This window comes from Mauremys mutica, chromosome 10 (assembly GCF_020497125.1).
Source record: "Mauremys mutica isolate MM-2020 ecotype Southern chromosome 10, ASM2049712v1, whole genome shotgun sequence".
Lineage (NCBI taxonomy): Eukaryota > Metazoa > Chordata > Testudines > Geoemydidae > Mauremys > Mauremys mutica.
In genome coordinates this window covers 30965650-30993212 of record NC_059081.1, presented here as the reverse complement: position 1 = coordinate 30993212, position 27563 = coordinate 30965650, and the positions used below count along the sequence as shown (strand labels likewise).

Below are 27563 nucleotides of genomic sequence, written 5' to 3'. Positions count from 1 at the left end.
GCTGGACAGAGTTTTGAACGAGGCTTGGCTAGCAGTGCCAGAGCAGTGGCATGGAGTTATATTGTGACTGATGTAACTACACAATGAAAGAAGAGAGAAAAATAATCTTTTAAAAAGTAAAGGTTAGAATTGGCAGTGTTCAGAATTCTATCCCAACTGTGGAAAGATCCTAAAATTGATTAATTAGGAATTTTGTCCTGCCCGTACTCCTATTCCTGACATTATGGCAGATTTTGGGAGAATTTTTTTCTGTGGGCTAGATCACAATCTATCCTTTTTCAAGTGTGTGGGTCAGGGTGGGGGAAGTGAGCAAGAAACCTCCCCTTTATGCAGCTTGTACAAAGGCAAAGCATGAAAGCAGCCCTCGTGAATGGGGATTGCTCAGCCCTTATATCTTTGAGGAACTTATCACCTGGAAAAAGGTGGAAAGGAGACAGGGAAATAGGAACCCCACTACCAGCTTCCACACTGTGCACAGAGCAGGGTCAGCACACTGGGAGAAGCCATCTTCACTATCCCAATATGTGATACAGCATGTACAGCCAGCAGCCTTGGGAGATATTATGTCTCCTGAGGACTGGTTACTCGGACAAATAGTTAATAGATAAGGGGCCAGTAGGGTGGTGCTCAAGAATACATAGCATTGCTCATGGTTTTCTAGAACTATAAAATTTATAGTGCACTCTAACTGGCTTTCTTTGTGCAACTCTTTATATCAGCTCTTAACACACAGGTCTGAATGCAAACTGCACAATCTAGCCCCATGTGTGTATCGGGGGACAGTTAAAATCTCCCTCATGGAGGTTGTTCCAGGAGTTAGGAAAAAGTGCAGTGAATTCCAAGGCACCAGTGAGCCCCACTGTAAAGGTGTGTGTGAGACTCACTGGTGCATCGCCCCCTGCTGGTCATCTTGGGAATTAGCTCGTACAGCCTCCGGAGCACCCCTCCTGCAGGCCAATGTCCCACTGCCACTGGGCCCCCGCATCCCTCCCTGGACTCTGGTGCCTTGTGTTATCTGGGGTGCTGCCCCCCTGGCAGTAACCCCTCACTCTCAGGGTCTCCCCAACCTGGGGAATCCCCACCCGCCATCCCCACCTTATCTCAGTCGTAGGCTACTGCCAGTCACCAACTAGCCCCCACTCCCTGGGGCAGACAGCAGTATAAGCCACTCATCACAGGCAAGGGGGGTTTGGACCTGTTGCCTCTGTCTACCCATGGGCTTCCCCCTGCAACCCCAGTACCCAGTTGTCCTTCCACTAGGCCTGCAGCCTGGGGGAAGGTTTCCAGGATGGAGCTCCCCAGCTCCTCTGACCTTCCCCCAGCCCTGCTCCACCTTAACTACCCACTCCCCAGCAGCCTGGCCCTTCTCCCTCTAAAGGCAGAGGGAGAGACTCTGCGCTTCTGGCCCACCTGCCTTTTTGTACAGGCCAGCTGTGGCCTGATTGGGGTGTGGCCGCAGCTGTGGCTCTTTCCCCAATCCGCCGAGGCTTGCTGCTTTTGTAGCAGCAGCCCTCTCGCTGTCTCAGCCCTCTCCCAGGGCTGTTTTAAGCCCTGCAGGGCAGAAGCGGGGTGACCACCCCGCTACACCCACTAAAATATTAGCAGATGCCCCATGAGCGTGCTCAAATGTGATGTTTCAATTGTGAATAACTTTTTCCTCTATCAAATCTAGTCAAGTCATTAGGGTTCAGCGAGGTCTGTTATCCATGTAGTCAATTTTAAGTTTCAAACTTCAGCCATTTTTAGCCCAGTTCAACCAAGTGTGGTTAGAATTTACCTTTTCCCCTCCACTGTCCCAAACTCAAAAAATGGCTCAGATAATTTTCCTCAATCTTTTATAGAAAACTCACCTTCAGACAAAGAATCAGAGTAGAACACTTCATCCCAAAGGGGGAGTGTTGCAGAATGTTATGGGGGTATGAAAAGTGGGCGTGGGGAATATAATGGAACTTGTTTTGCAACCTTTAGTATTGCCAGCATGACCAGAGCCCACTACAATTAACATGTCTGTAGCTGTTAATAAATGCTCATGCACTACTTCCAATGTCCATGGGCCTAATGATACCGACAAAATAGACAAGCCTTTAAGGTTAGAAGGGACCATCGTGATCATCTAGTCTGACCTCCTGCACATTGCAGGCCATAGGAACTCACCCACTCACTCCTGAAATAGACCCCTAACCTCTGACTGAGTTACTGAAGTCCCCAAATCAGTCTAACTGCATTTTTGACAGTTGCTGAATGGCCTGATCCTTATTTCATTATAATGGATTATAAGTGTGTGCAAAATTTGGAATTAGATGAATCCTCTTCCGCTAAATCAACACATTAACATCTCTGAGAGTGACTGACAGCTTTAAATAGGATCTGGATCAATAGGAATGTGATGGGGGATTTACAGTCAAATAAAAAGGACTATACATTTTGTTCCCATGTCAACCACTCATGAGTCTTTTTTTTTTCCTGGTGTCAAAAGTAATTTAGCCTTTCATGCTAGATAGTGATTTCAGTCCTATCCATCTCTCTGACCACACAGGGGACGAGCTGGCTGATTCTAGTGTTACTTGACAATCTGAATCATTTCAGTAGATGATCAATGAATTGTGCTCCACTCCAGCAACCTGATTATAAGCTTTTTATAATGAGCCAGATGTCTTTTGCACTTAACTCTAATGGAGATCAAACCCCTCTGGTGGTGTGGGATTGCTGTATGGGAATATGTAAGGGGACAGTTCATTTCACACTCTTCAAAGTTGAGAAAAATGAGCCCACACCTACCTTGAGCAAATAACTTGGAAAAAGAAATTAACCAATTAAAATGTCAGAAAACCTGTGTAATGATTCACTCTGTAAAGCAATACAGTGAAGAACAAGTAGCAAAATAAATAAATAAATAAAAAATGCTTATTACCAACAGAGAAACTTACACGTAAGGATGATTCCCAATACTAGGGATGTACAAAGGAATAGTTATAGCAGACAGGATGCTGTGATGCCTAAGGATTGGCTTACACTGGGGACTGCTCTCGCCAGGAACTCTAATTTGCACTCTGACACCCTCAAAAGTCCTGCAAGTTTTCCACCATGTCTCCAGCAGGGAAGGGCTAGATGCAGCTGCCTCCAGTATTCAGTTCAGGCTCAGGGTAAGTCTTAAATGGGCCCAGATCTCAAACAAATGCAAGGCCCCAATTCTGAAGGGAGCAGTGGAAGAGAGGGTCATATAATAAATGACGGCCTATTGGTTGACCATTCTTTAATCTTAGCTTGATCAGGCTTCAGATTTTGGCATCTTGGAGTCAGAGCTATGGTGCTCATGGGGAGGCTATGGTATTGTTCTGGGTACTGGGGAGTAGAGCTGAGGGTTAGTCATGTGATGGTTATGGGAGGCCCTTTGCAGATATGTGGCCTGATTCTGAGGTCCGGATGAGCTGTAATCACTGCAGAGGGGTGACGGAGGGTGGGGTAAGTGTGACTTTATACCCCCTCAGTGGCTTCTCAACTCTGGGGCTGATTGGGAAACAGTATGGCAGGGCCGCCCAGCGGGGGGGCAAGTGGGGCAATTTGCCCCAGGCCCCAGGCCCAGCAGGGGCCCCCACGAGAGTTTTTCGGGGCCCCTGGAGCAGCGTCCTTCACTTGCTCCGGGGGCCCTGGAAAACTCTCACAGGGCCCGGGCCCCCGGAGTTTCTTCGCTGGCCCAGGGTCCTTCCTGTCCGGGACAGAAGGACCCCCCCACCACCGAATTACCGCCGAAGCGGGACCCGTCGCGGGAGTGCAGCCGGGTCTTCGGCGGTAATTCGGCGGCGGGGGGTGGGGGAGTCCTTCCGTTCCGGGACCCGCCGCCGAAGTGCCCCGAAGACCCGCGGTGGGGGCTGCACTTCGGCGGCGGGTCCTGCTTCGGCGGTAATTCGGCGGCGGGGGGTCCCCGCCGTGGGTCTTTGGGGCACTTCGGCAGCGGGTCCCGGAACGGAAGGACCCCCCGCCGCCGACTTACCGCCGAAGCGGGGCCCCCTGCCGCCGAAGACCCCGGGCCCCCGGAAATCTCTGGGCGGCCCTGCAGTATGGACCGCAATATAAGGTAGAACAGTCCAAGAGCGGATCTATTTTATGCCCTGCTGCCAGTAGCCCAAAGAAGCAGTTCTGGCAACCAGCAATATCCAGAGCACAAAGGTGTTCCAGCCACATCCCCTTCTCACCGGTAGCCCCCTGACTGGAGGAGTTTGAAAGGGGGTGGCATAGAGCTACTGCACTAGTCAAAGCTAACTGAGTATTTCTCTTACATGGGGATATTCCCAGCAGGCTGGATCCATTGGGTTTCTAGCTCCTTTGCATTGGCCTGGAACAAAGAGTTGGGCCCAAGGTGTAAGGCTGGGATGTGTTCACTTACCTGAGTGATGGGCACAGTGCCTGGGTGCCTGGGATGGACCACACTGAGAATGCCACACTCAGGGCAGACTGCAAGAAACATAGCAGACAATCCCCCAAGCTTAGATTCACCAAGCCAGCAACAAAAGAGCTTCTGCAGTGCCGCACTGGTTAACCAGAAGCCAAACACAGTCCCCTTTAGGCATTCCAGCCCTTGGCTCCCATCCAGGTAAACAGGTCTAATATAGTGACAGGTTCACCATATGTGAGGTTCTACTAATCCCGAAGGATCATATACTTTCCCCCAGGTCAATAGGTATCTCAGCTCTTACCCAAATATCACGCCACCAGCCAATCCTTAGTAAACAACTAAAGAATAATTAATAAAAAAAAAATAGAATTCTAAATGGTTAAAAGATCATATACATACATATGATCACAACATTCTTAGATCAGGTTTGTAGCAGTGATGGAATAGACTGCTGACTTGCAAAAGTCTCTCTGGTAACTTCCAAAAGGTTAGAAGTCCTCAGTCCGTAGTTGTAAATCCGTAGTCCAGAGAATTGAAGCAGGAAAGAGGCAAAAAGGAGATGTGTCAGGTATCTTTTATATCCTCTGCCATGTGCATGGAAAGTTACTGTCCCAAACAAAGCCCATAGCCCCTGTTTATGGAAAGTTACTGACAAAGATGGAGTCCAGGTTACATGTCCTCATCACATGTCCTTGCATGGTTTGCTGAATCATGGGGCAGCCATTGGCTCCTGGTTGTCGGAAACACCCACAGGAAAGCCCTACTGGGTTTCTTCAATGGCCCATTGTGAGAGTGGAGTGTCCATAGTGGGTCATCAACACATAGATTTAGATCAGGGCTAGACAGCTCTCTGGGAGGTGTCGCCCAGGAACACAATGCATAGCCAATATTCATAACTTCAGATACAAAGATGATGCATGCATATAAACAGGATAATCATACTTAGACATTCATAACTTTTCTATTGATACCTTACATGACATACTTTGTACAAGATTTGCTGCAATTGTATAACAGTGGTCACAACAGTGATATAAATGGTCATCTACAATCATACAGCATCACAGGTGCCATATAAGACAGAGAGACACAAATAGAGACTATGCTGGAGATTTCTGGGTAGGAGGAACTCAGCCTGTTATGTTCCTGTAAAGTGGATCCCAGATTGCTCCAATTCCCCTGTGCATCAGAGGCCTGGCCTGGATCAGTGGGCCTGTTGAATCTATGGTTAATCTGTGATAAGTCAATGCTGTTTCATGGCAAGCCACTGAAGTGCCACTGGAGTGGTGTCAAGTACATCCTTCCCTTTCTAAAGAGCCAAGCGCACACCGCACCTGAACAGCACTAAAACTTCCTGCTGACCTAAGAGCAAAGGATTCTTTGGGGGTAGGAAGGGTCCAAAGTGACCTAGACAAATTGGAGGATTGGGCCAAAAGAAATCTGATGAAGTTCAACAAGGACAAGTGCAGAGTCTTAGAAGGAAGGAAGACTGCACTTAGGAAGGAAGAATCCCATGCACCACTACTGGCTGGGGACTGACTGGCTAAGCAACATTTTTGCAGAAAAGGACCTGGGGATTACAGTGGATGAGAAGCTGGATATGAGTCAACAGTGTGCCCTTGTTGCCAAGAAGACCAAAGGCATATTGGGCTGTATTAGTAGGAGCATTGCCAGCAGATCGAGGGAAGTGATTATTCCCCTCTATTCGGCACTGTTGAGGCCACACCTGGAGTGTCTTGTCCAGTTTTGGTCCCCCCACTACAGAAGGGATGTGGACAAATTGGAGAGAGTCCAGCGGAGAACAATGACAATGACTAGGGGGCTGGGGCACATGACTTACGAGGAGAAGCTGAGGAAACTAGGGTGATTTAAGGTATGTCTACACTATGAAATTAGGTCGATTTTATAGAAGTCAATTTTTAGAAACCGATTTTATACAGTCGATTGTGTCTGTCCACACTAAGTGCATTAAGTCGGCTGAGTGCGTCCTCACTACCGTGGCTAGCATCGACTTACAGAGCGGCGCACTGTGGGTAGCTATCCCACAGTTCCCGCAGTCTCCGCTGCCCATTGGAATTCTGGGTTGAGCTCCCAATGCCTGATGGGGCAAAAACATTGTCGCGGGTGGTTTTGGGTACATGTCATCAGGCCCCCTTCCCTCCCTCCGTGAATGCAACAGCAGACAATCATTTCACGCTTTTTTCCCTGGGTTACCCATGCAGACGCCATACCATGGCAAGCTTGGATCCTGCTCAGCTCACCGTCACCGTACGTCTCCTGGGTGCTGCTAGCAGATGTGGTACTGCATTGCTACACAGCAGCAGCTCCTTGCCTTCGCAGTAGGACTGATAGCCGTCATATGTCTCCTGGGTGCTCCTGGCAAACCTCGGTGAGGTCGATCAGGGGCACCTGGACAGATATGGCTATCCTCCTCCTAGAGCACTGAATGGGAGCCAGAGACTCCAGATCATTTTCTTCTTTAAGTTTCGTTTCATGGAGATTCAGTCCTGCCTGGAATATCATGCAAGCTCGACGCTTCTGCCACAAGCTGCTCTCCCAGCCGGCAGCATCGCGCGGTCGCATCTACCCCAGCCTGCCCCTTGCTCCCATGGCTCATGAAGCCTGGACAGTAGTAAGGAGCAGTTCAACTATAGCCTGCGCAAGTGCAGAATGGTGGTAGAATGTCCTTTGGACGTTTAAAAGCTCACTGGTGCTGTTTGCTGACTAGGTCAGACCTCAGTGCAACCAACATTCCCATTGTTATTGCTGCTTGCTGTGTGCTCCATAATATCTGTGAGAGTAAGGGCGAGACATTTATGGCAGGATGGGAGGTTGAGGCAAATCGCCTGGCATCTGATTTTGAGCAGCCAGACATAAGAGCGATTAGAAGAGTACAGCAAGGTGTGCTGCGCATCAGAGAGGCTTTGAAAACCAGTTTCATGACTGGCCAGATTTTGGTGTGACAGTTGTGTGTTTTTCTCCTTGATGCAAACCCGCCCCCTTTGTTGATTTTAATTCCCTGTAATCCAACCACCCTCCCCTCTTTGAAATAAAGTAACTATTGTTTTGAAACCATGCATTCTTTCTTTATTAATTAAAAAAAAAAGAGATAACAGCAGGGCCAGCTCTAACTTTTTTGCCGCCCCAAGCAAAAAAGAAGAGCGCCGCCCTGCTGTACCCCACCGTGAGCGCCACGCTGCCGAAACCCCTGCCCCTGAGCACCACGCCCCCCGAAGCCCCGCCCCCGAGTGCCATGCTACATGAAGCCCCGCCCCCTCCAAGCTCCGCGCCCCCGCCTGCCCTCCGAACGCCCCGCACTGCCCCAAGCCCCCGCCCCCTCCGAGCGCCGCGCCAGCCCCTGCCCCCGAGCACCACAACTCCCGAAGCCCCGCCCCTGAGCACAACGCTGCCCAAAGTCCCGCCCCCCCAAGCGCCGTGCTGTGCCCCCGCCCCCTCCAAGCGCCGCGTTGCCCCAAGCTCCCACCCCTCCTCTGAGCGCCGCGCCAAGCCCCCGCCCTCCCGAGTGCCGCACTGCCCGAAGCCCCGCCCGCGAGTGCCGCACCGCCCAGAGCCCCGCCCCCCGAGTGCCGCAGCACCAAAACAGAAAAAACCCCCTCCAGTGCTGCCCCGACGAACCAAAACAAAAAAACCCAAAAAACCAAAACTCGATCGCCGCCCTGCTCCAAGGTGCCGCCCCAAGCACGTGCTTGGTCGGCTGGTGCCTGGAGCCGGCCCTGGATAACAGACAAGGTAGCCCAGGTTGGGTGGAGGAGGAGGGAATGACAAGGCCACATTGCTTATTGGAGCCACACTAAAAATCAAACTGTTTTAATGACAGCCTTCTGTTGTTTGGGCCATCCTCTGGAGTGGAGTGGCTGGGTGCCCAGAGCCTTCCCCCCCCCCCGGCGTTCGTGGGCATCTGGGTACGGCGGCTATGGAACATGGGGAGGAGGGTAAGCGGTCATACAGTGGATGCAGCGGGGGTCTGTTAGCTTTCCTGCAACTTCAACAGATGCTTCATCATGTCCGTTTGCTCCCCTATTAGCCTCAGCATCACGTCCTGCCTCCGCTCTTCGCGCTCACTTAATTCTTTCCTGGCCTCTGCCACTGAATGCCTCCATGCATTAAGATGTGCCCTATCAGTGTGGGAGGACTGCATAAGCTTGGAAAACATGTCATTGTGAATGCATGTTTTTTTGCCTTCTCATCTGCTATAATTTCAGGGACAGAGATGATAGGAGGAGCATAGAAACATTCTACGCTCTACGATTCTGGGGGTACTGCATGGTCACCAGTGCTGCTGAGTGCTGCTGAGTTTGCCACGCTGACCAAACAGGAAATGAAATTCAAAAGTTTCTGGGGATTTTCCTGTGTGCCTGGCTAGTGCATCGGAGTTCAAAGTGCTGTCCAGAGCGGTCACATTGGAGCACTCTGGGATAGCTCCCGGAGGCCAATACCATCGATTTGCGTCCCCATTACCCCAAATTTGACCCAGCAAGGTCGATTTTAGCGCTACTTCCCTCGCTGGGGAGGAGTACAGAAGTCGATTTTATGAGCTCTTTAAGTCGACGGAACGGGGTTGGTTGTGTGGACACACCCATTTTAAAATTGACCGAATGCAGCTAAATTTGACCTAACCCATAGTGTAGACCAGGGCTTAGTCTGCAGAAGAGAAGAGTGAGGGGGGATTTGATAACAGCCTTCAACTAGCGGAAGGGAGGTTCCAAAGAGGATGGCGCTCGGCTATTCTCAATGATGGCAGATGACAGAACAAGAAGCAATGGTCTCAAGTTGCAATGCGGGAGGTTGGATATTAGGAAACACTATTTCAGTAGGAGGGTGGTGAAGCACTGGAATGGGTTACCTAGGGAGGTGGTAGAATCTCCATCCTTAGAGGTTTTTAAGGCCTGGCTTGACAAAGCCCTGGCTGGGATGATTTAGTTGGTGTTGGTCCTGCTTTGAGCAGGGGGTTGGACTAGATGACCTCCTGAGGTCTCTTCCAACCCTAATAGTCTATGATTCTATGACTGAAACTGGCTTCCCCGTGTCGCAGGATAGTGCTGCATTGCCCAGCTGCCTCTAGGCTGTTTGGATGAGACAACTCTAATGTTCTGACTTATGCGTTTCTGCCATACCCATAACATTTTTTTATAACTGATTTTTCTGCCTCGTCTAACCACTGAAGCAAGGACTCTTTTTCTATTTTTATATATAACAACATACCTTGCTAGCGAGCACTGTATTATTATGTCCTTGGACTGGCCTGTGTTCAGAAAGGGCATAGCCAGCAACTGAAATTTTGTATCCACCCACATTAATTTGTCTCCCCGTCTACTCTGTTGCGTCACTCCTCACGCCTATAAATAATGTATAGAAGACAACTGGTATTTCAGCACAGCAGTATCTTTAAATGAGCTATTTATTTCTTCGCTTGTGGCACCTTTATGAAGTGCTACCCCCGTTTGATAATTTTTCACATCATCACATCCACTACTGGCTATTGCTGGAGCTTCCCTATAGAGGTGAAAAATTCCCCTGCCCACACTCCCTCAGCTCAATTCTACACCGTTTTGTTAAGCTCACTGGATCCCACAGACAGCAGGAGTTGTTTTCATATTGGCTTGGGTTGCATGAGCCAACAAGTCTTTCAAGGTAAAGTGTTGCCCATATTCTTAGTATTCTCCTTGGGAATGTTTCTGAGGATGGATTATGATGATCATCATTCTTACAATGATTAAATCTCTTTGCTATGGGTAAAGAACCAATTTAAAAATATTTACAGTTACAGAACTTCCTAGTGGAAGAACAAATGTTTTGTTTTCTCCTCTCTTCATTGACAGAACTATGAGTGTCTGCTGTTTAATTTCCTGAGGCAACAATTCTACTTGTGACTAGCAGGTTTACATTGTGCTTCATAAGGCCTTTTATTAACACACTGTTAGATCTCTATGTCTGACCACACGCACAATGTTAGCAATCAGATTGGGTGTAATAGTAAAGGTCTACCACAGGAGTTTATGATACCCTGTGGATCAGCCAGTGTGCATATAGATTTCACAGTGCTTACTAGCTAGATCCCTGCTTATCTTCAGAAACAACTGCAAAATGATCACTCTGTCTCAAAGTGTTTCACAGGCAGGTGCAGGTTTTATTTTAGTGTAAATCTGGATAAACTTTTGCATTTTATAGTCCATACCAGGAACACTCTGATTTATAACATCCTTACATGGTTTTGTAAGATTACACAGTACATTTGAGATGCAGGTTAGCCTGAAAGAATTAAGGTCCTTCCTGAAAGATCTGCAGGTGGGATTTTCAAAAGTGCCTAAGCAGTTAGGAGCACAAGTTCCATTGTCTTTTAATAGGATTTGTGCTCCTAACAGCTGTAAGCATTTTTGAAAATCTTACCCTGTGACTGTATTGTTAATGGAAAAGTGGAGAATACCCTCAGACAGGATACTGGAATAAGAGAGGTGAAGTGGGCTCTCCCAAACCGACATGCACCCTAAGGAGCTGGTCTCTCTTTCCACTGTTTCTATGATTCGTCCTCATTCCTTCACTATAAGAGCTATGTTCACTGTAGTCTGTTGTCATAGTTTGTTATGATACTTGTCTATTTTAAACTATACGCTCTTCTGGACAGACGAGTTATTTTCTTTCTTGAGTGGAAAGTACCACCCACTAAATAATACTATGTAAATGAAATCAAAAGGGATAAGAACAGATTGGAACAGAACCACTCTGAACCTTGTCCAATATGCTCTTTCTACTCTCATGGTACATATTCCTGGGTATGTGGTACATTCATTTCAATATGATTCCCAAATTCCTCGTTTTTGCAGTTCTCCATTGACAGAGGTGTTTATCTTCTAGAAACATGCCAGTTTGCTTCTCAACACACACACTAATGCAGTGGGCAAGGGTGCGTGACAGTGAAGCAAAGCAGAATGCAAATGCCACAGGCTTCTGAAGTCTACATCACAGAAGCAATTGCTTGAGTCACACTGACAAGAACAGTGTTTTATTTCTACCCTCAGTCCAACTCCCACACACTGAGGCCCTCTGATTCTTGCTTCCTTTCCTGGATAGTATTTACAGAGAATTCAGGTTATTGGTTTTATTTCTATGTTCAAACTTATCAGGCATGAGAGAGGAGACAGAGTGGAGCTGAGATCAGTAACCAGAGGGAACCAAGCCAAAAGAAACAAGATCTGAAAAAGGCTGTGAAGGGAGAAAGGGAGAGGCTGTTCCAGGGGTAGGGGGTAGCATGAAAAAAAGAATGGGGTCATGTGTGTAAGGAGACAGAGGGCACAACTAAAAGACTGTCCCATCTGCAACAGACCTGGCCATGATAATACTTGTGTTTGCTTCCTATCACTTGGATTATGGCAAAGCAATTTATTTGGGTTTGTGAGCATAAACTGAGAAAACTGCAACTGGAGCTGAATGCTGCAGCCACCTGTTCACATTATCAAGAGCATGTCTTCCCAGTGCTCTGCTCTGGCTCCCTGTACAGCACAACAGTCATTTTAAGGTCTTGGTTCTTATTTTCAAAGTGCTAATGGTCAGGGTCCATGCCAGAGGCCTAAAACACTGGCTCATCCTCAGGGATCTCAGTTATCCTTGACACCTGCACTGCTCAGGGAAAATGGAATTGGTGTCCAACCACAAAGTTGAAGCAAGAGAAAGGGCTTTCTTAGTGGCTAGAGCTCTCTCTCCTAAGGTCTGAAACCTCCCACAAATCTCACTATGCTCCAGCTCAAAAGCAAGGCACATTTCTGCAGATTTGCCTTCCTCATGCACTTTAACATATACAAAACAACAACAAATACCTACACATGCCATCCACTCTGCCCCCATGAAAGGAACTGGGGAAGAAACCCATTTGGCAGATGTTAGTCTTCTGATATTTTTTTAACTCTGGAAGACACTCAGATGCCATATAAGAACCTAAATAGATCAGAATAGCACTATAAGTACAACAGTGTTTTTGTGACCAGTTCGTGACACACTCATCTGGCCCAGTTATAACAAATACAGTTAAGTTCTGCCCACCACATATTTTTTTCAAACACAGTCACGTATCAGGTGGTTGAGTTTGGGCATCCATGCGTACTATGCTGCCTAACTGTGTTTGTATTAGGGCAATCTAAGCCACCATTCCACAGTGTCTCACCAGGGGAGAGGGTGTGCAGAGGACATATGACATGAGTGGCACCATCAGCATGTGGAGCAATCTGTGAAGCAGAGATTTGCTATAGCATAGGGTGCTTGTAAATAGATGACAGGTTTCAGAGTAGCAGCCATGTTAGTCTGTATCTGCAAAAAGAACAGGAGTACTTGTGGCACCTTAGAGACTAGCAAATTTATTTAAGCATAAGCTTTTGTGGGCTAAACCCCACTTCATCGGATGCAACCCACTTCATCGGATGCATAAGTCCCCGCTTGCAGCTATATGTACAGGCTGGTGTTCCTGAAGATGAGTGTGTCATGTATCTTCCCAGACCACCCTGCGTTGATGTCAGTGAAACGCCCACGGTGATCCACAAGTGCCTGCAACACCATGAAGAGGTACTTCTTCCTATTGATGTACTCTGTCGCAAGGTGGTCTGGTGCCAAAATTGGAATGTGTGTGCCATCTATCACCCCTCCACAGCTAAGGAAACCCGTTTCTGCAAAGCCATCCACTATTTCATGCACATTTCTGAGATTCATAGTCCTTCATATCAGGATGCAATTTATTGCCCTGCTCACTTGCATTAACACAGTCCCAACAGTCGACTTCCCCACTCCAAATTGATTTGTGACCGACCAGTCACAACTGGTCGGTCACAAATCAATTGCCACACGCAATTGCCACACGCTTCTCTACTGAGAGGGCAGCTCTCATTCTAGTGTCCTTACACCGCAGGTCTGGGGCGAGCTCTGCGCACAGTTCCAGGAAAGTGGCTTTCTGCATCTGAAAGTTCTGTAGCCACTGCTTGTCATCCCACACCTGCATGACAATATGATCCCACCATTCAGTGCTTGTTTCATGAGCCCAAAAGATCTACCCTATGCATCTGCTCTGTGAATGCCAAAAGCAATCTAAAATTGCTCCTATCCATATCACCTGTGAGTCTTCTTCAGTTAGGAACTTCATGAGTAGCCGCACTGCCATCCGTGATGTCTTCATGACAGTTAACAGAGCATAGGAGAGCAGTGCGGGATCCATCCCTTCTCACAAAGATGCCATGTTGCATAGCAAAGAAGGGCCATTGAAAAAATGCCATGAAAGAAAGCTGGAAGCCCCTGGAGTGCTGGGACAGAAAGCAATGCATCACGGGACATTTAGCACTTCCCAAGATGTGCCGTGATCTGCTCCATCGTCCCACAACACCTACAGAAGGACTATGTGATAGGTACCCACAGTGCATTGCTCACACTGTTGATGATGGTGCCCCCACTGAGGACGCAATGTGCCAACAGACAGAGCAAGTGTGAATATTAAATTGTGATTTTTATTATGTCGACCTTTGGGTGTCAACATCACTTTTGTCAACACAAATTGGTAGTGTAGACATGGCCTAAGTAAGATGAGGTCTATCCTAGCATCCATGCTTGTAGAATATTCTGCATAACCATAGCATCCTGTAATATATTACTCAGGGTTTTTACTCCAACCATCTCAGGTTTAGTCTCAAAATAAATCCCAATAACAACAGAGACATGTGAATCCTCCCTAGACTAGCAAGAACTATGCCACTATTTTCTCTTAGTGTAACTGAAATGTCTAAGTGCATCTATTGTTTAAGCCCTGCTATAGTGCTGTCAGTTAACATGCAGTTCCACTGCATGTAAGTCCATCCGCCACTACTAACAGCCAACGCCTTTTGTGCCTAACTGTAATATATACAGACTTATATCAGTGCCTAAGTAGTTCACATGCTGATGCTTAAGTGAAATGACTTGCCATGATTACCAGTATACTTCCTGCTCTAAACGCCAGGACATCAAAATTGATGCTCATTTTTTTTCAGTCATTTGTCTGTTCTTAGAAATGAGCAAGTTCTCCTTTTAAGAAGTATAACTGGAACCTGATTTCTGTTTTCCAGTCATTTGCCTCTAGGTGGCATACAGGCCATAATAAAGATAGATGGAAGAGGCATGCATTGAGGCGCTTTCATCTGCAAATTACATTGGCCTTTGCGTCACTGTAGCACATACACCTGAGCTGCCAAACTGGCTGATAGCAAAAGTCTTTATGCGTATTTATTTACAAATGGTAATAATCTAAGAGGCAGAACTAAGATGGGGGTGTGTGTGTTCTTTTTTTTTTTTTTAGTTTTGTGTATTTTTTGTAAAACACTGCAGTAATTGAAATCACCATCTCAGCAAATGGAAGCTCCAGTGAATTAATCTCAGTTAAGCATCTCTGTTGTACTTCTCACCATGTCCCTGAAGTGAGAAGAAGATGGTATTTAGGATTTTATTACTGTGGTAGGGCCAGTGGAATAATAAATTGCAGATGCTGTTGTGCAACCTTTACCAAGGCAAACAGTTAATATTGATACAAATGAAATCCTACAGTGAGGCAAAGAATGAACTGTAACAAAGCAAATTGCTATGGCAGCTAATTGAGCAAGAAGTACCATCTCTAACCCCATGGGTTAATTCTGTTTTACTTACACACTGTATAGCAACATAGTTTTAGATGCTGTGGTGGAGTTGAGGGGTGGGGGGCAGAGAGTGGAATGTCATGTTTCCTAACTGAGCAAGTCTATTAGTCACTATGCTAGTATAAAACCGAGTGTGTAATATTAAACACAAAAATGAAAAGTAGTGTTAAGAGTCAGATGCTTTCTACAAAATGCTGGCAGGGACACTCATCCATCTAAAATTCAGATGCTTTAAAAAAACAACCATCCTTATCTGTGTTAATCAGTAACACCTTGCACAATCAAAACTCCAAGCAATATCAATAGTCAAATTTACTTTTTACTCTTTCTAAATGCTGTTTGTTTACTTTTTGCACTGCTTTGGAGTTGGTTATAACAGCACATCAAATAGTATGATTTTTGGCTCTCCTACACCTCACTCACAAAACCCAGTCAGATGTTTTAGCAAGGTTTATCCCAAAGCCCTTTAGTATGCCTAACTTTTAAACATGGGCTTACAGAATCTCACATAATATAGTATCACCTGCTGGATAAGATGACTGATAAAGTGTCATTGTGATATTATGACCATACCAATCACCCTGCTGTTCATTTGCCTCCCCCTGAGCCTACACTGGATTCTTCCACCCAGGACCAGCTCCAGGCACCAGCTAAGGAAGCAGGTGCTTGGAGTGGCCAATACAAAGGGGCGGCACTCGGTCCGCTATTGGGGTGGCACGTCCGGGTCTTTGGAGGGAATTTGGTGACGGGTCCCTCAGTCCCTCTCTTCCTCTTTGAGCTGCTGCCGAAGTGCTGCCGAAGAGGAAGGGAGAGATTGAAGGATACGCCGTTGAACTGCCGCCGAAGAATGGAGTGGCATGATTGAGCTCCTGCCACCATGCTGCTGTTTTTTGGGGGTTTTTTTTCGCTACTTGGAGTGGCAGAAAACCTGGAGCCAGCCCTGCTTCTGACATCCTTTTCTTGTATTGTCAAGCGCAAGGGGAAATGCAACTTCTTCATCTTCGACTCTGTGCTTAGACAATTACCTCACTCCTGATTTAGGCTACGCTGAGGTCACAGTTCAAGCTCCTTCTACCCAAGAACGAGCGACCCAATTTAGCAGCATCCCCTTCCAGTTCTGATTGCCTTAAATAGAAGCAGAAGCTCCTTGGCACAGTTAAGAACATACTGAAGAAATATGTTAAACAGAAGTTAGAACAATGTCTACATTACAGGCCTTACAGGGGCATAGCTGTACTGCTGCAGCTGCGCTGCTGTAAGGTTTCCTGTGTAGCTGCTCTATGTGAGTGGGAGAGAGCTGCCAATAATTAATAATAATAATAAAGCTGCCAATCCAGTGCCTTTCATGAACAGATGAACTGATGAAGATTTTTTTCAGCCTGCGCACTCCAGGACTTAGTGCGTAGGAGAGAAACTGGACTTCTGGATACTGGAAGATGGGGGGGTGGAGATTCAGCTTCATATCATTCGTGGTGTTTTCCTCACATTGTATTTGCTACTTTCAATGACTGGCCACTATTTCAAATAAATCTTACTGATCAGAAATGGGACTGGGCTGGAAACTTTAGCTCTGGATTCAGACTCCCACAATGTTCAGATCCCAGTTTATGGTTTGGCCCACAGAGTGGCCAGCAATGGAATTCAGATTAGAATTTCCCTGAAATTTGTAGATGTCTTGCTTCCAGCCCATGTCTGTCACTTACCATCTAATAAAAAACGGACATGTTTTTGTGCAGATATGGAACTCCAGTGAATTTGGGCTAATTTTAATGCAAGTCCAACAGTACAAGCATCAGCGTTCTGTATATACACTGTACTCAGTTTGTTATGAAGGGAAGAGTATGCCTGTGTTTTGGCTTTGGCAAATGCTGCAGTGCTACCTGTTAGATAAGACGTTCATATGACAGATGCCAAGCCCTCATTTTCCACAACAGACTCTGAGGCATCTGCCTAAGTAAGACTCTGCATCAGATCCCTGTGAAAAAGTATTTTAAAAAGCATCAAACCTTTCATTCTTACTCTAGATTGATGAAAAGCTGCCAGTTCTAGTGAGTCCTTCTTTCTGCAAACAACAGGCAGGCAGCTGCCATGCTCACACATTCCCTTGCAGATGGCAGACTGCATCAGTTTCCAGCTACAGTAATTATCACATACTGGTTGTCTCTTGGCTGGCTCACCTACTGACAACCAATCAGAAAGCAGGAAGTTTGTAGTTCCGTACTGAGAGCCATAGTATGCAAAGTGGGAGTGCAGGTGCCAGTTGTCATGGAGAAGTGAGTTCTTATTTTTGCAGGTATTGGGCTTTGGTTGCAAGTTGTTTGATACATCAATTTGCAGCCAATTCTAAAAATTATCACTATGCCAATGACAAACTTAGATAGATAACTTTGCAATAGGATGAACAGGAATGGCCAGCAAAGACTGTGTAAATATGGATGTTCTTAATTTGTCTTTGCCACAGGGTGGCAAAACTCATGAGTTTGTTGAGGTAGCCTTTTTGAGTTAGGTCACATGATGAAGAACTGGAATTTGCTCCCTATCAGGTTAGTTTGAAGATTTCTCTTATAGAAATATAATGTGGTGCAAAGTTTAAGATGATTATAAGCTTTTCTGGGCAGGGAAGAAACACATACTGATATGTCAGTACCGAGCCAGGAATACTTACCGTACGGAATGAATAATAATGATACTAATTAAGGAAGCTCCCCTGGGAGATGCAGTTTGAATCACATAAGGCAGATGTCTCCAAAATATTGTTCTCTCCTCTCATGGGAGCCAGCCTAACTTGCCTGTTGTATTAGGACACGCACAAGTGCAGGGACCATGGTTTTTGGGGCCTCTTCTTAGAAAGTTGTTGTGCTGTGGTAATTTTGCTCCTTTGTTACACACCCTCCCAACACTATGACCCAACTACCCCTAGGTTATAATAATGTGCTTATATTTTTTCACTGGAGGATCTCATGTCCTTTTACAAAGGCAAGTGAGTATTGTTATTACCTTTTTTTAAAATGAGGAAGTTGGGGTACAGAGTTTAAGCCATTTGCTCAGGTTTTCCACAATAAGTCAATGGCAGAGCAGGAAGAGAACCCAGGTCTTCTAACTCTTAATTCTCTACTCTAGCAAATGGAATGGGCTGCCTCCCTAGGAAAGATGGGAAGAAGAAAGATAAACCGTAGCTGGATTTTGCACCCTAGAAATAAATATATTGGCTAGCTCAGCTAAAGTGAAATGAAGCTAGACCTGGGATGTAAGTTTTCAGATGCCAATTCAGGGGCTCTGCTGAAACATACCATGCAGAACCTGTGGCCTATAATCCTATTTAGTTCATGGATTATTATTTTATACTCTAAATAAGATACATTTAATATCTGCCAGTCTTTACTTCCCCACAAGCTGAGAAGCATTTCAGGCCAGGTAACCCGGTTCACTGGTTTGGGACATGCAGAGCAATTTTGAGAAGCGTCCTAAAATGACACTGTATTGCCCTCACTTTCCCGGGTCACCGTGTACTTGTGGACATTAAAAAGGGTACTGTACACTATGCCTGGTTTTTGGAATGGTGCAACAGATAAAAGGGAGGAGTGTTAGCAAGAAAATATGTGTGCACCGAAAGCAGTAAACTAGCAATAGTTTGAGTATCAGCCAGACATCATTAACAGCAGGTATATGCAACAGGAAAGTGACAATGTTTCGGTCCATGTTTCCTCCCAAGCCCTCCACTCCCCCCTGCCCAGTTTCTGAGTATGTTAACAAATTGAAATCCTGGATATATCATATGACTGAACATACAGGATTGGTATCATTTTATGCAGTGAATATTTAATATTTAAAAGAAAAATAGAGAAGGTGGGAGATATCCTGGATTCATAAGCATAGGGAGTGAAGGAACAGAGAGAACATAAGAGAGACTATAAGGAACATATGGCCCCAGCTCCCAGTCTCTCAGGCCAAGGCACTGATGCCAAAAAAAGGTGAGTTCTGCACTGGCAGGAGGTGAATCTGTCTCTTGTGGAGAACAAAAATGGGGAAAGAAAATGATCTGTAGTGTATTTGCATATCCTTCTGTTCTCTATCTGGCTCTAGGAAAAGGCCTTTTTAATGGAAATACTTGGTTCAGATGATCAGCTCTGTTGTTTGAAGGCTACCGTAGTTAGTCAGTAAATCTCAGTTGATCATCTGAACAGAATATTTTCATTGGAAAAAGGGCTTTCTAGAAGCAAGTATCTCTCAAACATATAGGATAACCTCAAACACTAATTTGGCTGGCAGTGTGGACTATTGTCAACACTCTAAGGGTTCAAAATAAGAAAATAAGACATTTGTCATATCCCATGTACTGTTAAGAACTCACCCCTTTCAAGAAATAGTCACTCCATACGAAGCAGGCATCTCCACTGCAACTCCATTCACGGGTGCTATTAAGACCAGCAAGTACTTAATGCTTTTTCCATCTGCAGAAAGATGAAAACAGGCATGTTCTTCACACAGCTCTAAAGAATACACATTCTATTCAGCTCAAACTGTGGAGCAGACATCTCCCTTCCCTCCTCCTCAGATTTAAACTGGCACATCGAGCCAGTGAACATATGTATTTATCTAATCATGCTGTGCTAACCATATCCCTTTATATAATATTGCAATTCCCACGGGGAAAGACATGGCCAAGTTTTAGCTTACCTTAAAACAAATAATCACTGTTGGATATTCTTGTGTCTGCTTAAGAACAGGTCTTTGTTAAATAAGAGAGTTTATTTGTATAGGCATTCAAAATAAGCAATCTATTTTGGTTTAAAAATCAGCTCTGAAATCTTTAATGAAATACAAGTTTAATGGTCTTCTCTCTATTCACAGTAGAGAATTCATCATGACAAAAACAATAGATACTTCCAACTCAATTAGTTCCCCATTATTATTATTTTGTTCCTCAGGAGACCATTTCTGAAGGTTTATGTCAGGAAGTTCATAGCACATTTAATATACTTGTCTCGTAAACTGTTCCTTTGAGTTAAAAGGCATCTGAACGTTGCAGAAATACTAATCCTCAGGCTTTTAGAAAGTAGAGGGAAAACATTCACAAACCTATTATTTGTCCCTATGGCTAAAGCAAATGAAAAACTTCTCGAAACACACCATAACCACACCCCCAAAACACGTAACACATACCCAGCTCAAAAGCTAAGCAAATCTCTCTCCAAAGAGATATATTGGAAGTATTTATGTGCCAGCTCTTTCATAATGATAATAAAGCTGACTGTTGTGCTGGATGCTTTCTCATAAGCAAATAGTCTTGTGAACAATAATGATCAAAATAATACAAGAATATGAGAAAGAGATTTACATTAAAGTTCCACACACTTAATCATAATGCCCTTCCCACTGTGGGAATTTCAATAATTATCTTCACTCTGCTTAATGATTCTCTAAACTCAAAGTGTTTTATATAAAAAATTAAATCTTAATAAAGATCTCACAGATTTGTTTTATTCATTCCTTGATTTTCAAATTTCCCTGCTCTCTAGTCACCCAACATTTCCACTTTATATCATTAATATAAACACTGAGAAACATACTGTTTGTCTTTATCATCTTCTTCCCTTCTGAAGGTTAGTGAAAAGATGTGAAAAGCTATTGATGAGCGAGAGAACCACAAAAAGAGGATTTCAGTTACTAGCTTTAAAACAACCTAGACCTAGTTTAATGATTTACTTTCCTACACAGCATATTAGCACATGCAGTGATATAGACAGACAAATTACATGATCAAAGCAGTGTAGCTGAAATCTTAGTGTAACAACCCAGACAAAATACATATTAGAGGGACATGTGATCATATATACTAAGCCAGTGTTAGACAAGCCCTTCCCAAGCATCTGTGGTCCAAAGGAGTCCAAATCCCATCTGGGGTGCCTTTTTTTTAAACGAGCCATGGCTACACACATTTATAGGCACCTTGCCACAGTCTCAGAGGACACAGAACCTGGGCTCGTCATCACCTAGCTCTCAGGTCTCTAGCACTTGGGATAAAAAGAAAGTCTTTGAGCTGTCTTAGTCACTAAAAGCTCAACTTGCTCACATGCACTAAGCAGGGCCGGCTCTAGACCCCAGCGGGGCAAGCACCCGCGTGGGGCGGCCCTTTCCCGGGGGGCGGCAGGCTGGGCCGGCGGACCTGCCGCAGTCATGACTGCGGAGGGGGCGCTCGTCCCGCGGCTCGGCTGGACCTCCCGCAGGCATGACTGCGGCAGCTCCAGCGGAGCCGCCGGACCTGCGAACCGTCCGGAGGTCCAGCCGAGCCACGCGACCAGCGGACCCTCCGCAGTCATGCCCGCGGGAGGTCCGCTGCTCCCGCGGCTCCGGGGCGCCTCCCGGGCATGACTGCTTGGGGCGGCCAAAAACGTAGAGCCGCCCCTGGCACTAAGTCAGTGTATTACACTACTCACACACTATTTTCAGCTATGCCAGCCTTAGACAAATGCTATGAGATCATCTAATAGCCTTGTCCTTCAAAAGTAAACAGACCTGTGTGTTCCATGTTACCCTTTATAGCTAACCAAAGAATGCCTCATTCACCATTGTCTTGTGTCTTGTGCAGTCATTTACATCCCTGCTCAGTGGGTGTAAAACACTCCCAAGATTAGAACTGTGGCATTTTATGGTCGCTTAGCCTGTGTGTAAATGGTTACACAAACTGTGAGGTGCTGCTGTGTCAGGCACAGAAAATCTCGATGTGAGCCTTAACCAGACCAGACCCAGGACAATCCTTCTCAAACAGTCAGAGCTCAAGTCAAGTTCTGCTGCTTAGGGTGACCTTGATAAGCTAGCCCTGAGCTGAAAAACAACCTCCAAACCCCATCAAATATCAGGAAATTAAAATGTTTGCTGTTTCCTATTGGCTGACCACAGAAACAGGGTTGTTAGTTTTTTCAATTTTTACAAGCTTATGTTGGAAATACAAAAAGTGGCTTCCCACTGGATTTTTCTTCTTTTTTTTTTTAAATGAAATGGGGATCTCTAGCGTTTTGTTTGATAAAGATAGATAAGCTGGTCCCAGGCTTTGGTGTTATAGTCTGGTCCAACTAGGATTTTGATTCTGGTTTCCCTTTGTTGTTCTTAGTGTGACTAGGAGTAGCACAAGAAAGAATACATCTAGTGATTCTAGCTAAACAATGGATTAGTTCATACAGACCAATAAATCATTCAGAAAAAAGCAACCCATCCCATTATTGGTAGTTGTTTCATGCTAACCACTAAAACAGATCACTAGGAACCTCAATCTGCTTTGTTAGTCCCAAAATACAGTATCTGGTTCAACATGACCTGCTGTCAGTCACTTTAGAAACTTTGGGTGCAATTCTGTCCTTACAGGCATGGCTGGAGCTCCCACTGATTTCAATAGATACATGCTGGAGGCAGCAGCATCTATTGGAAAAAGCAGCAGATTGTCTTCTAAATCCCAAGGTCACATACAATAAGCCAATGGCAGAGCTAACCTAGGTCTTCTGAATCAGTCACATATGGACATGATGCCTTTTTTTAGGTGGTTTATTGGTCTGACACTGAATAGAAAAGAAAAATCAACTGGGGGGGCACTTCAAAGTCACTTAACTTCTGTGTCCCACTTTTCCCATCTGTAAAATGTAAGGATCTATGGCTGCAAAGTGCTATATAAATGCTAAGTATTATTAAAGGGCAGAATTTGACATTGTGTCTTAGACTCTTGCATATAAAGAAGAGAAAACGGCTATCATATCTGCTTTGGATTTAGTCATGCTGTCTGAGTACTCCACCATATTTTCTTCTAATTTAGTTCTCTGTGAAATGTGTGGTGAAAAGATAGGTTGTATAGGAAGTACTGAAGGTCCAATGGTCAGATTATTCCTGATTTCTTTTGGGAAGATGGTCCATATGCTGAATATGGCTATAGAAAATACCTTACTTCCTGGATGCTCAAATTTATATCTTGGCCTTTTTTAGTTCTTTTCTTGCAGACAAGCACAGCTGCTCTAGTGGGTTCCAGAGGGTACCTCTGTGATAACATGGGCATATCCCATTCAGAGCTCTGTAAATCAGAAACAGATCTTTAGAAATGGATCTTAGAAAGGGCCCGTGCAAGTTGCAGCACACTGGTATAATATACCCTCATCCATTGAGAGAGGATTATACCTTCCTCATAGAGTATATCATTGACTATAACAGAGGATGCTAGGGAGTCACAGTATTGCCAACCTCAGGCATTCGAAAATCATGAGATTAACTTAAAAATCAAAGTTTAAAAGTAATGTCACTTTTGGGTTCTTTTTGACTTCTGGTTTCATAGGCATTAGTAATCCTGTCACAGTGATGGTTCTATATGTTATCTCAGAGATAGCTCATATTCATATAAATCCAGTGAAATACCAGTAGATGAAAGAAAATTAATAAGAGACCATATTTTCTGCTTTTAGACTGGGACACCTATGTTCCAGTTCAAAGATATGTCTTTGCCTGAGGTTGGTGCAGTCTAATGTTCTGAAAACAAGACTAAGAACCTGAAACAAGTCAGTTCTGGTCTTGGCTCTGACAACAACTTCCTCTCTGACCCTGGCAAGTCATGTAGCCTTTCTGCTCTCAGTTTACCGAACTGCAAAATGAGGTTAATAATAATTGCGACACACTTATCTACATCAGTGAAAATGTGAGGATTAATCAGTTAGGGCTGAATTCTGCTGCCTTTACTTATGTTGAATATTGCCACTGCAATCAATGATAAAACTCGTTGAGTCAAGAGTGGCCCTGAAAGTTTTAAAGGGCTAAGTATTTTTAAACATAGGATGTTTATTTGGTGAGAGGTAATTAAAATTTCCTAGTGCTTCAGCACTACTGGTTGATAAAAGTTAAAACAAAAAAAAATCAAATTATTCATATGTGCAATCAAAACATACACTTAAAAGTATAAACTAGTGTCTGATAACAAAACACTTTACATCTTAAAGGCCCTGCACAGGCATAAATTGATTAGTCCTCAGAGCACTCCAATGAGGTAAAAAAGTCAGTATTACAATGATCATTTTACTTATGGAGAAAGAAAGAGAATCAATAGCAGAATCAGGATTGACACTCAAGAGCTTCCCCTTCACCTTCTGTTAATCCAGCAGGCCATTCTGCCTCTTGCTGGCTGAAGCAGCAAACAAGCCTGATGAAACCCAGTCAGAATGCACCTGTTCAATAGCCCTGTTGTATGTAGCTGTCACTGTACCGACCTGCATCAACCTTTTTTTATTTTTTATTGGACTATGGCTTTAGAACAAGCAGGGCTGGCTCAGGCTTTTTTGCCACCTCAAGTGGCGAAGGAGAAAAAGAAAAAAGAAAAAAGCCGCAATCGGCGGCACTTCAACCGTGCCGCTTCATTCCTTGGCGGCAATTCGGCGGCGAGTCCTTTGGTCCGAGAGGGACTGAGGGACCCGAAGACCTGGACCTGCCGCCCCTTCCCACTGGCCACCACAAGCACCTGCTTCGTTCGCTGGTGCCTGGAGCCGGCCCTGATAACAAGATATATTACAGTACCTGCTTGGTAGCATATAATTAACTACTTGAATGCCTGAAAACTGCAAATGCTTCTGAATTGCTTACTGGTCAAGGCAAACCATTCCTGCATGTGAGCAAAGGAACATTAAAAAAAGCCCATTTTATGAACATTGTGATCATTATCAGAGCTGACAAGTTGTCCATATCCTAGAAACTCTGCCTGGGACTTAATGAAGTCCTTGAAATTACTGAAAAATGACACCATCAAAAGAAATTACATAGAAAAATTAATCAAAATCCTTTTTTGACATATTTGGTGGAGACACCTTTATCTAGACCTTGCTTCTAACAACCTGCTCAGATATGTTTGAATTAAATAGTTGTTTATATCCATTAGCGAATGAGGATTGTTAGAAGTGAAGATATATCCAAAGTACTCTGCAAATACCTGATTAATAGCTATAGAATCCATAATTATAGCCCTGTCAAGAGCCTGAAGTTCTCAATAAATCTCCTCTCATCTGCCTTTTTTGGTTGCTGGGAGAGGAGTCAACTTGATTTATTCCCTGGTTCACATATTTCCACTTTATTATGCCTTTGAGAATGCAGCTTTTTAATGGTTGGAGTTTAATTCTGGTCTAGTTTGCAACAAGTAACCTAAGACACTAATGTCCTTGTAGAAAACAGGCTAAGTCTCCCAGATTGGCCTGACTTACTGCTGCTTTCCTTTAATTGTCCCTTTTTCAGCAGCATGTCTCCTCTTCTCATTCTGGAGACTACTAGTATTCTTCCTTGCGCTGGTCACCTGATAGCTGATAGGTTTAGGGCACTGTCCTCAAACCTGTTAGGTGGAGGCAGCAGCTTCTCTCAGGCTGCTGTTTGCAGCATAGGATCGTTTATCAGTCTGGATTAGGTTTGGAATCTGTCTTTTGGAGGATGGTGCTAGCACAAGTCTTAAAAATGGAGGGACTCTCTGCTCAGGCTACACATTAACAGTTTCACTACACTGTTCTTAAAAAGGGCACTCTGTTCCCTTAAGCAGAATTCCTCAACACACACTTGTGCAGAATGTTGTTTAATGGCTGCTTCCCATCATCCCAGAGGTGGTGGCATAAAGTAATTAAGTGATTCATAGAGATACATTTCCGTGTGTTGATAGACATATGACCAAATCTATAGAGATTCTGCCCACCAGCAACTACTATTGGAGTCAATGAGGGATGCTGGAAATTAATGTTATTCAGAATTTGTCCCATTCTTTGCAAAGTGCTTTGGGATCCTTTGGGATGAAAGTTTCCGTGTCAGTGTAAGATATTATTAATGTAGATCCAGCAGCTAGGGTGCTCCTACAGTGATGCAGTTGGAATCAGCATTCTAGATGTGCATTTCACTTTTGGAATATTGTTCAGGAGCTTGGGGAGTGGGAATCTTATGGTTGCTTTTAAACCTGAGTGCCCTACACAACAGAAGGACACACAGCTATCATTTTCTCTGCACCACCTTTAAGCCCCACTGTTTTCTTGAAGCATAAATGATTACCCAGTGTTGAGTAAAAGCTTTAAATAACAACCTGAATGTAAGAAAAAAAAATTAACCAAAGAACTGTACTTAGACTGGAAGCAAATTTGTTCCGTAATAAACTTCTAAAATTCAGGTTTTAGTGAAAAGCAGACCATTGTTTTAGATGTACAATTCATGTGAGATCCATTAACAAATCACTTCAGGGACTGGTGGGAGATGGAAATAATTTAGAATAAAACATTTCCATGATCACCCCAGCTGAGAATGGCAAGGTTCAAATTAAGAACAGTTAATATCACATAGGAATGCAATTCTTTTTTGTGAACTCTAGCCCCAAAGCTTAGCTTTGTGCAATTATGCTTAATAATAATACAACCTCACTTGTTACAAACAAAAAAACAAACACAACATCCCTCCAATGGATGCTTCATTGTTTGTTTTAAACACACACACTGCGCAACCTGGTGTAGAAAACATAGCACTTACCTGACTGGCTAAGTTCTTCCTGACTTGAATGAATCCAAACATTGCTGTGATGATGATCACATTATATTACATTCCGAGTGCCATAATGTGCTTGGTGCTCATAACATGATGGGTGTTGACACAGCGCGAATACAGATGAGGTGGTCAGTACCACAAACAGTTGAGCCACCACTAATTAACTAGAAATGATTTAATATAAAGTGGAAAATCGTGCACCGTTTTGCACTGGCAGTGCTGGGGAAGTTGCAGAAAGATTCTTCCCAAGTATGTTTATGTAGGAGCTGGGAAGAATATGCACCTAGACCTCCACTGACGGTCAGCTAAGTTGTCTGGTGGTTTCACATAACCCCAAGGAGGGAAGGTCTTCCAGCCTCTGTGTGTGTGTGTGTGTCCACACTCCCAGACCACATGTCCACATGTCTGGGAAACAATTATGATGTAACAAATGGAGGTTGACCAGTGATTTTGCAAAGGCGCAAATACATTTTAAATCCTATTTTAAATGGCCTTGGTAACAAATAAGGGACAAGAGAAATAGAAGTACAGCAGCAGAACAGTTTCTAAATAGATGAGTCTTGTACTGTTTGGCAAGAGATGTCAGCAGCTTTTTAACAGGGTTATGAACATTTCACCAGGAAGCACAGCAAGCAAACAAAAATCAGACTTTTAGATATGAAAATGTATAACTAACCATACAGCAGAAACCTCAGTGAAGCAGAGGTATTGTACACTCATCAAAAGAACTGAGAACTCTCAATAATTAAACTTTTGTATAAGACTTTATTCTCTCCAGGCAGCTGCTTGATTGGTGCACATGAATTCCACAAAAGAAAAAAAAATCTTTTCAATGTTCTGCAAACAGCAACAACTTTGTGGTGTAGGTGGAAATAGGCATCATGAAATTTTATGTATCAACCAGAGGGAGAGGAGTTATTTCTAAAATTGCAGCACTGTCCAACAGTAGGAAACTAATTAAGTATTGGAGTACTTTTCCAGCTCTACCA

The 27563-nt window shown here is 44.5% G+C and overlaps 1 long non-coding RNA gene across 1 annotated transcript; it reads right to left on the bottom strand.

Moving 5' to 3' along the window:
- LOC123378179 lies at positions 1–26921 on the bottom strand. The gene is made up of 4 exons (XR_006582496.1): positions 26560–26921; positions 19403–19502; positions 18049–18192; positions 1–76 (listed from the first exon to the last, which is right to left on the bottom strand). It is a non-coding gene; the product is annotated as an uncharacterized LOC123378179 (long non-coding RNA).
- Between the last annotated feature and the right edge of the window lie 642 nt (positions 26922–27563).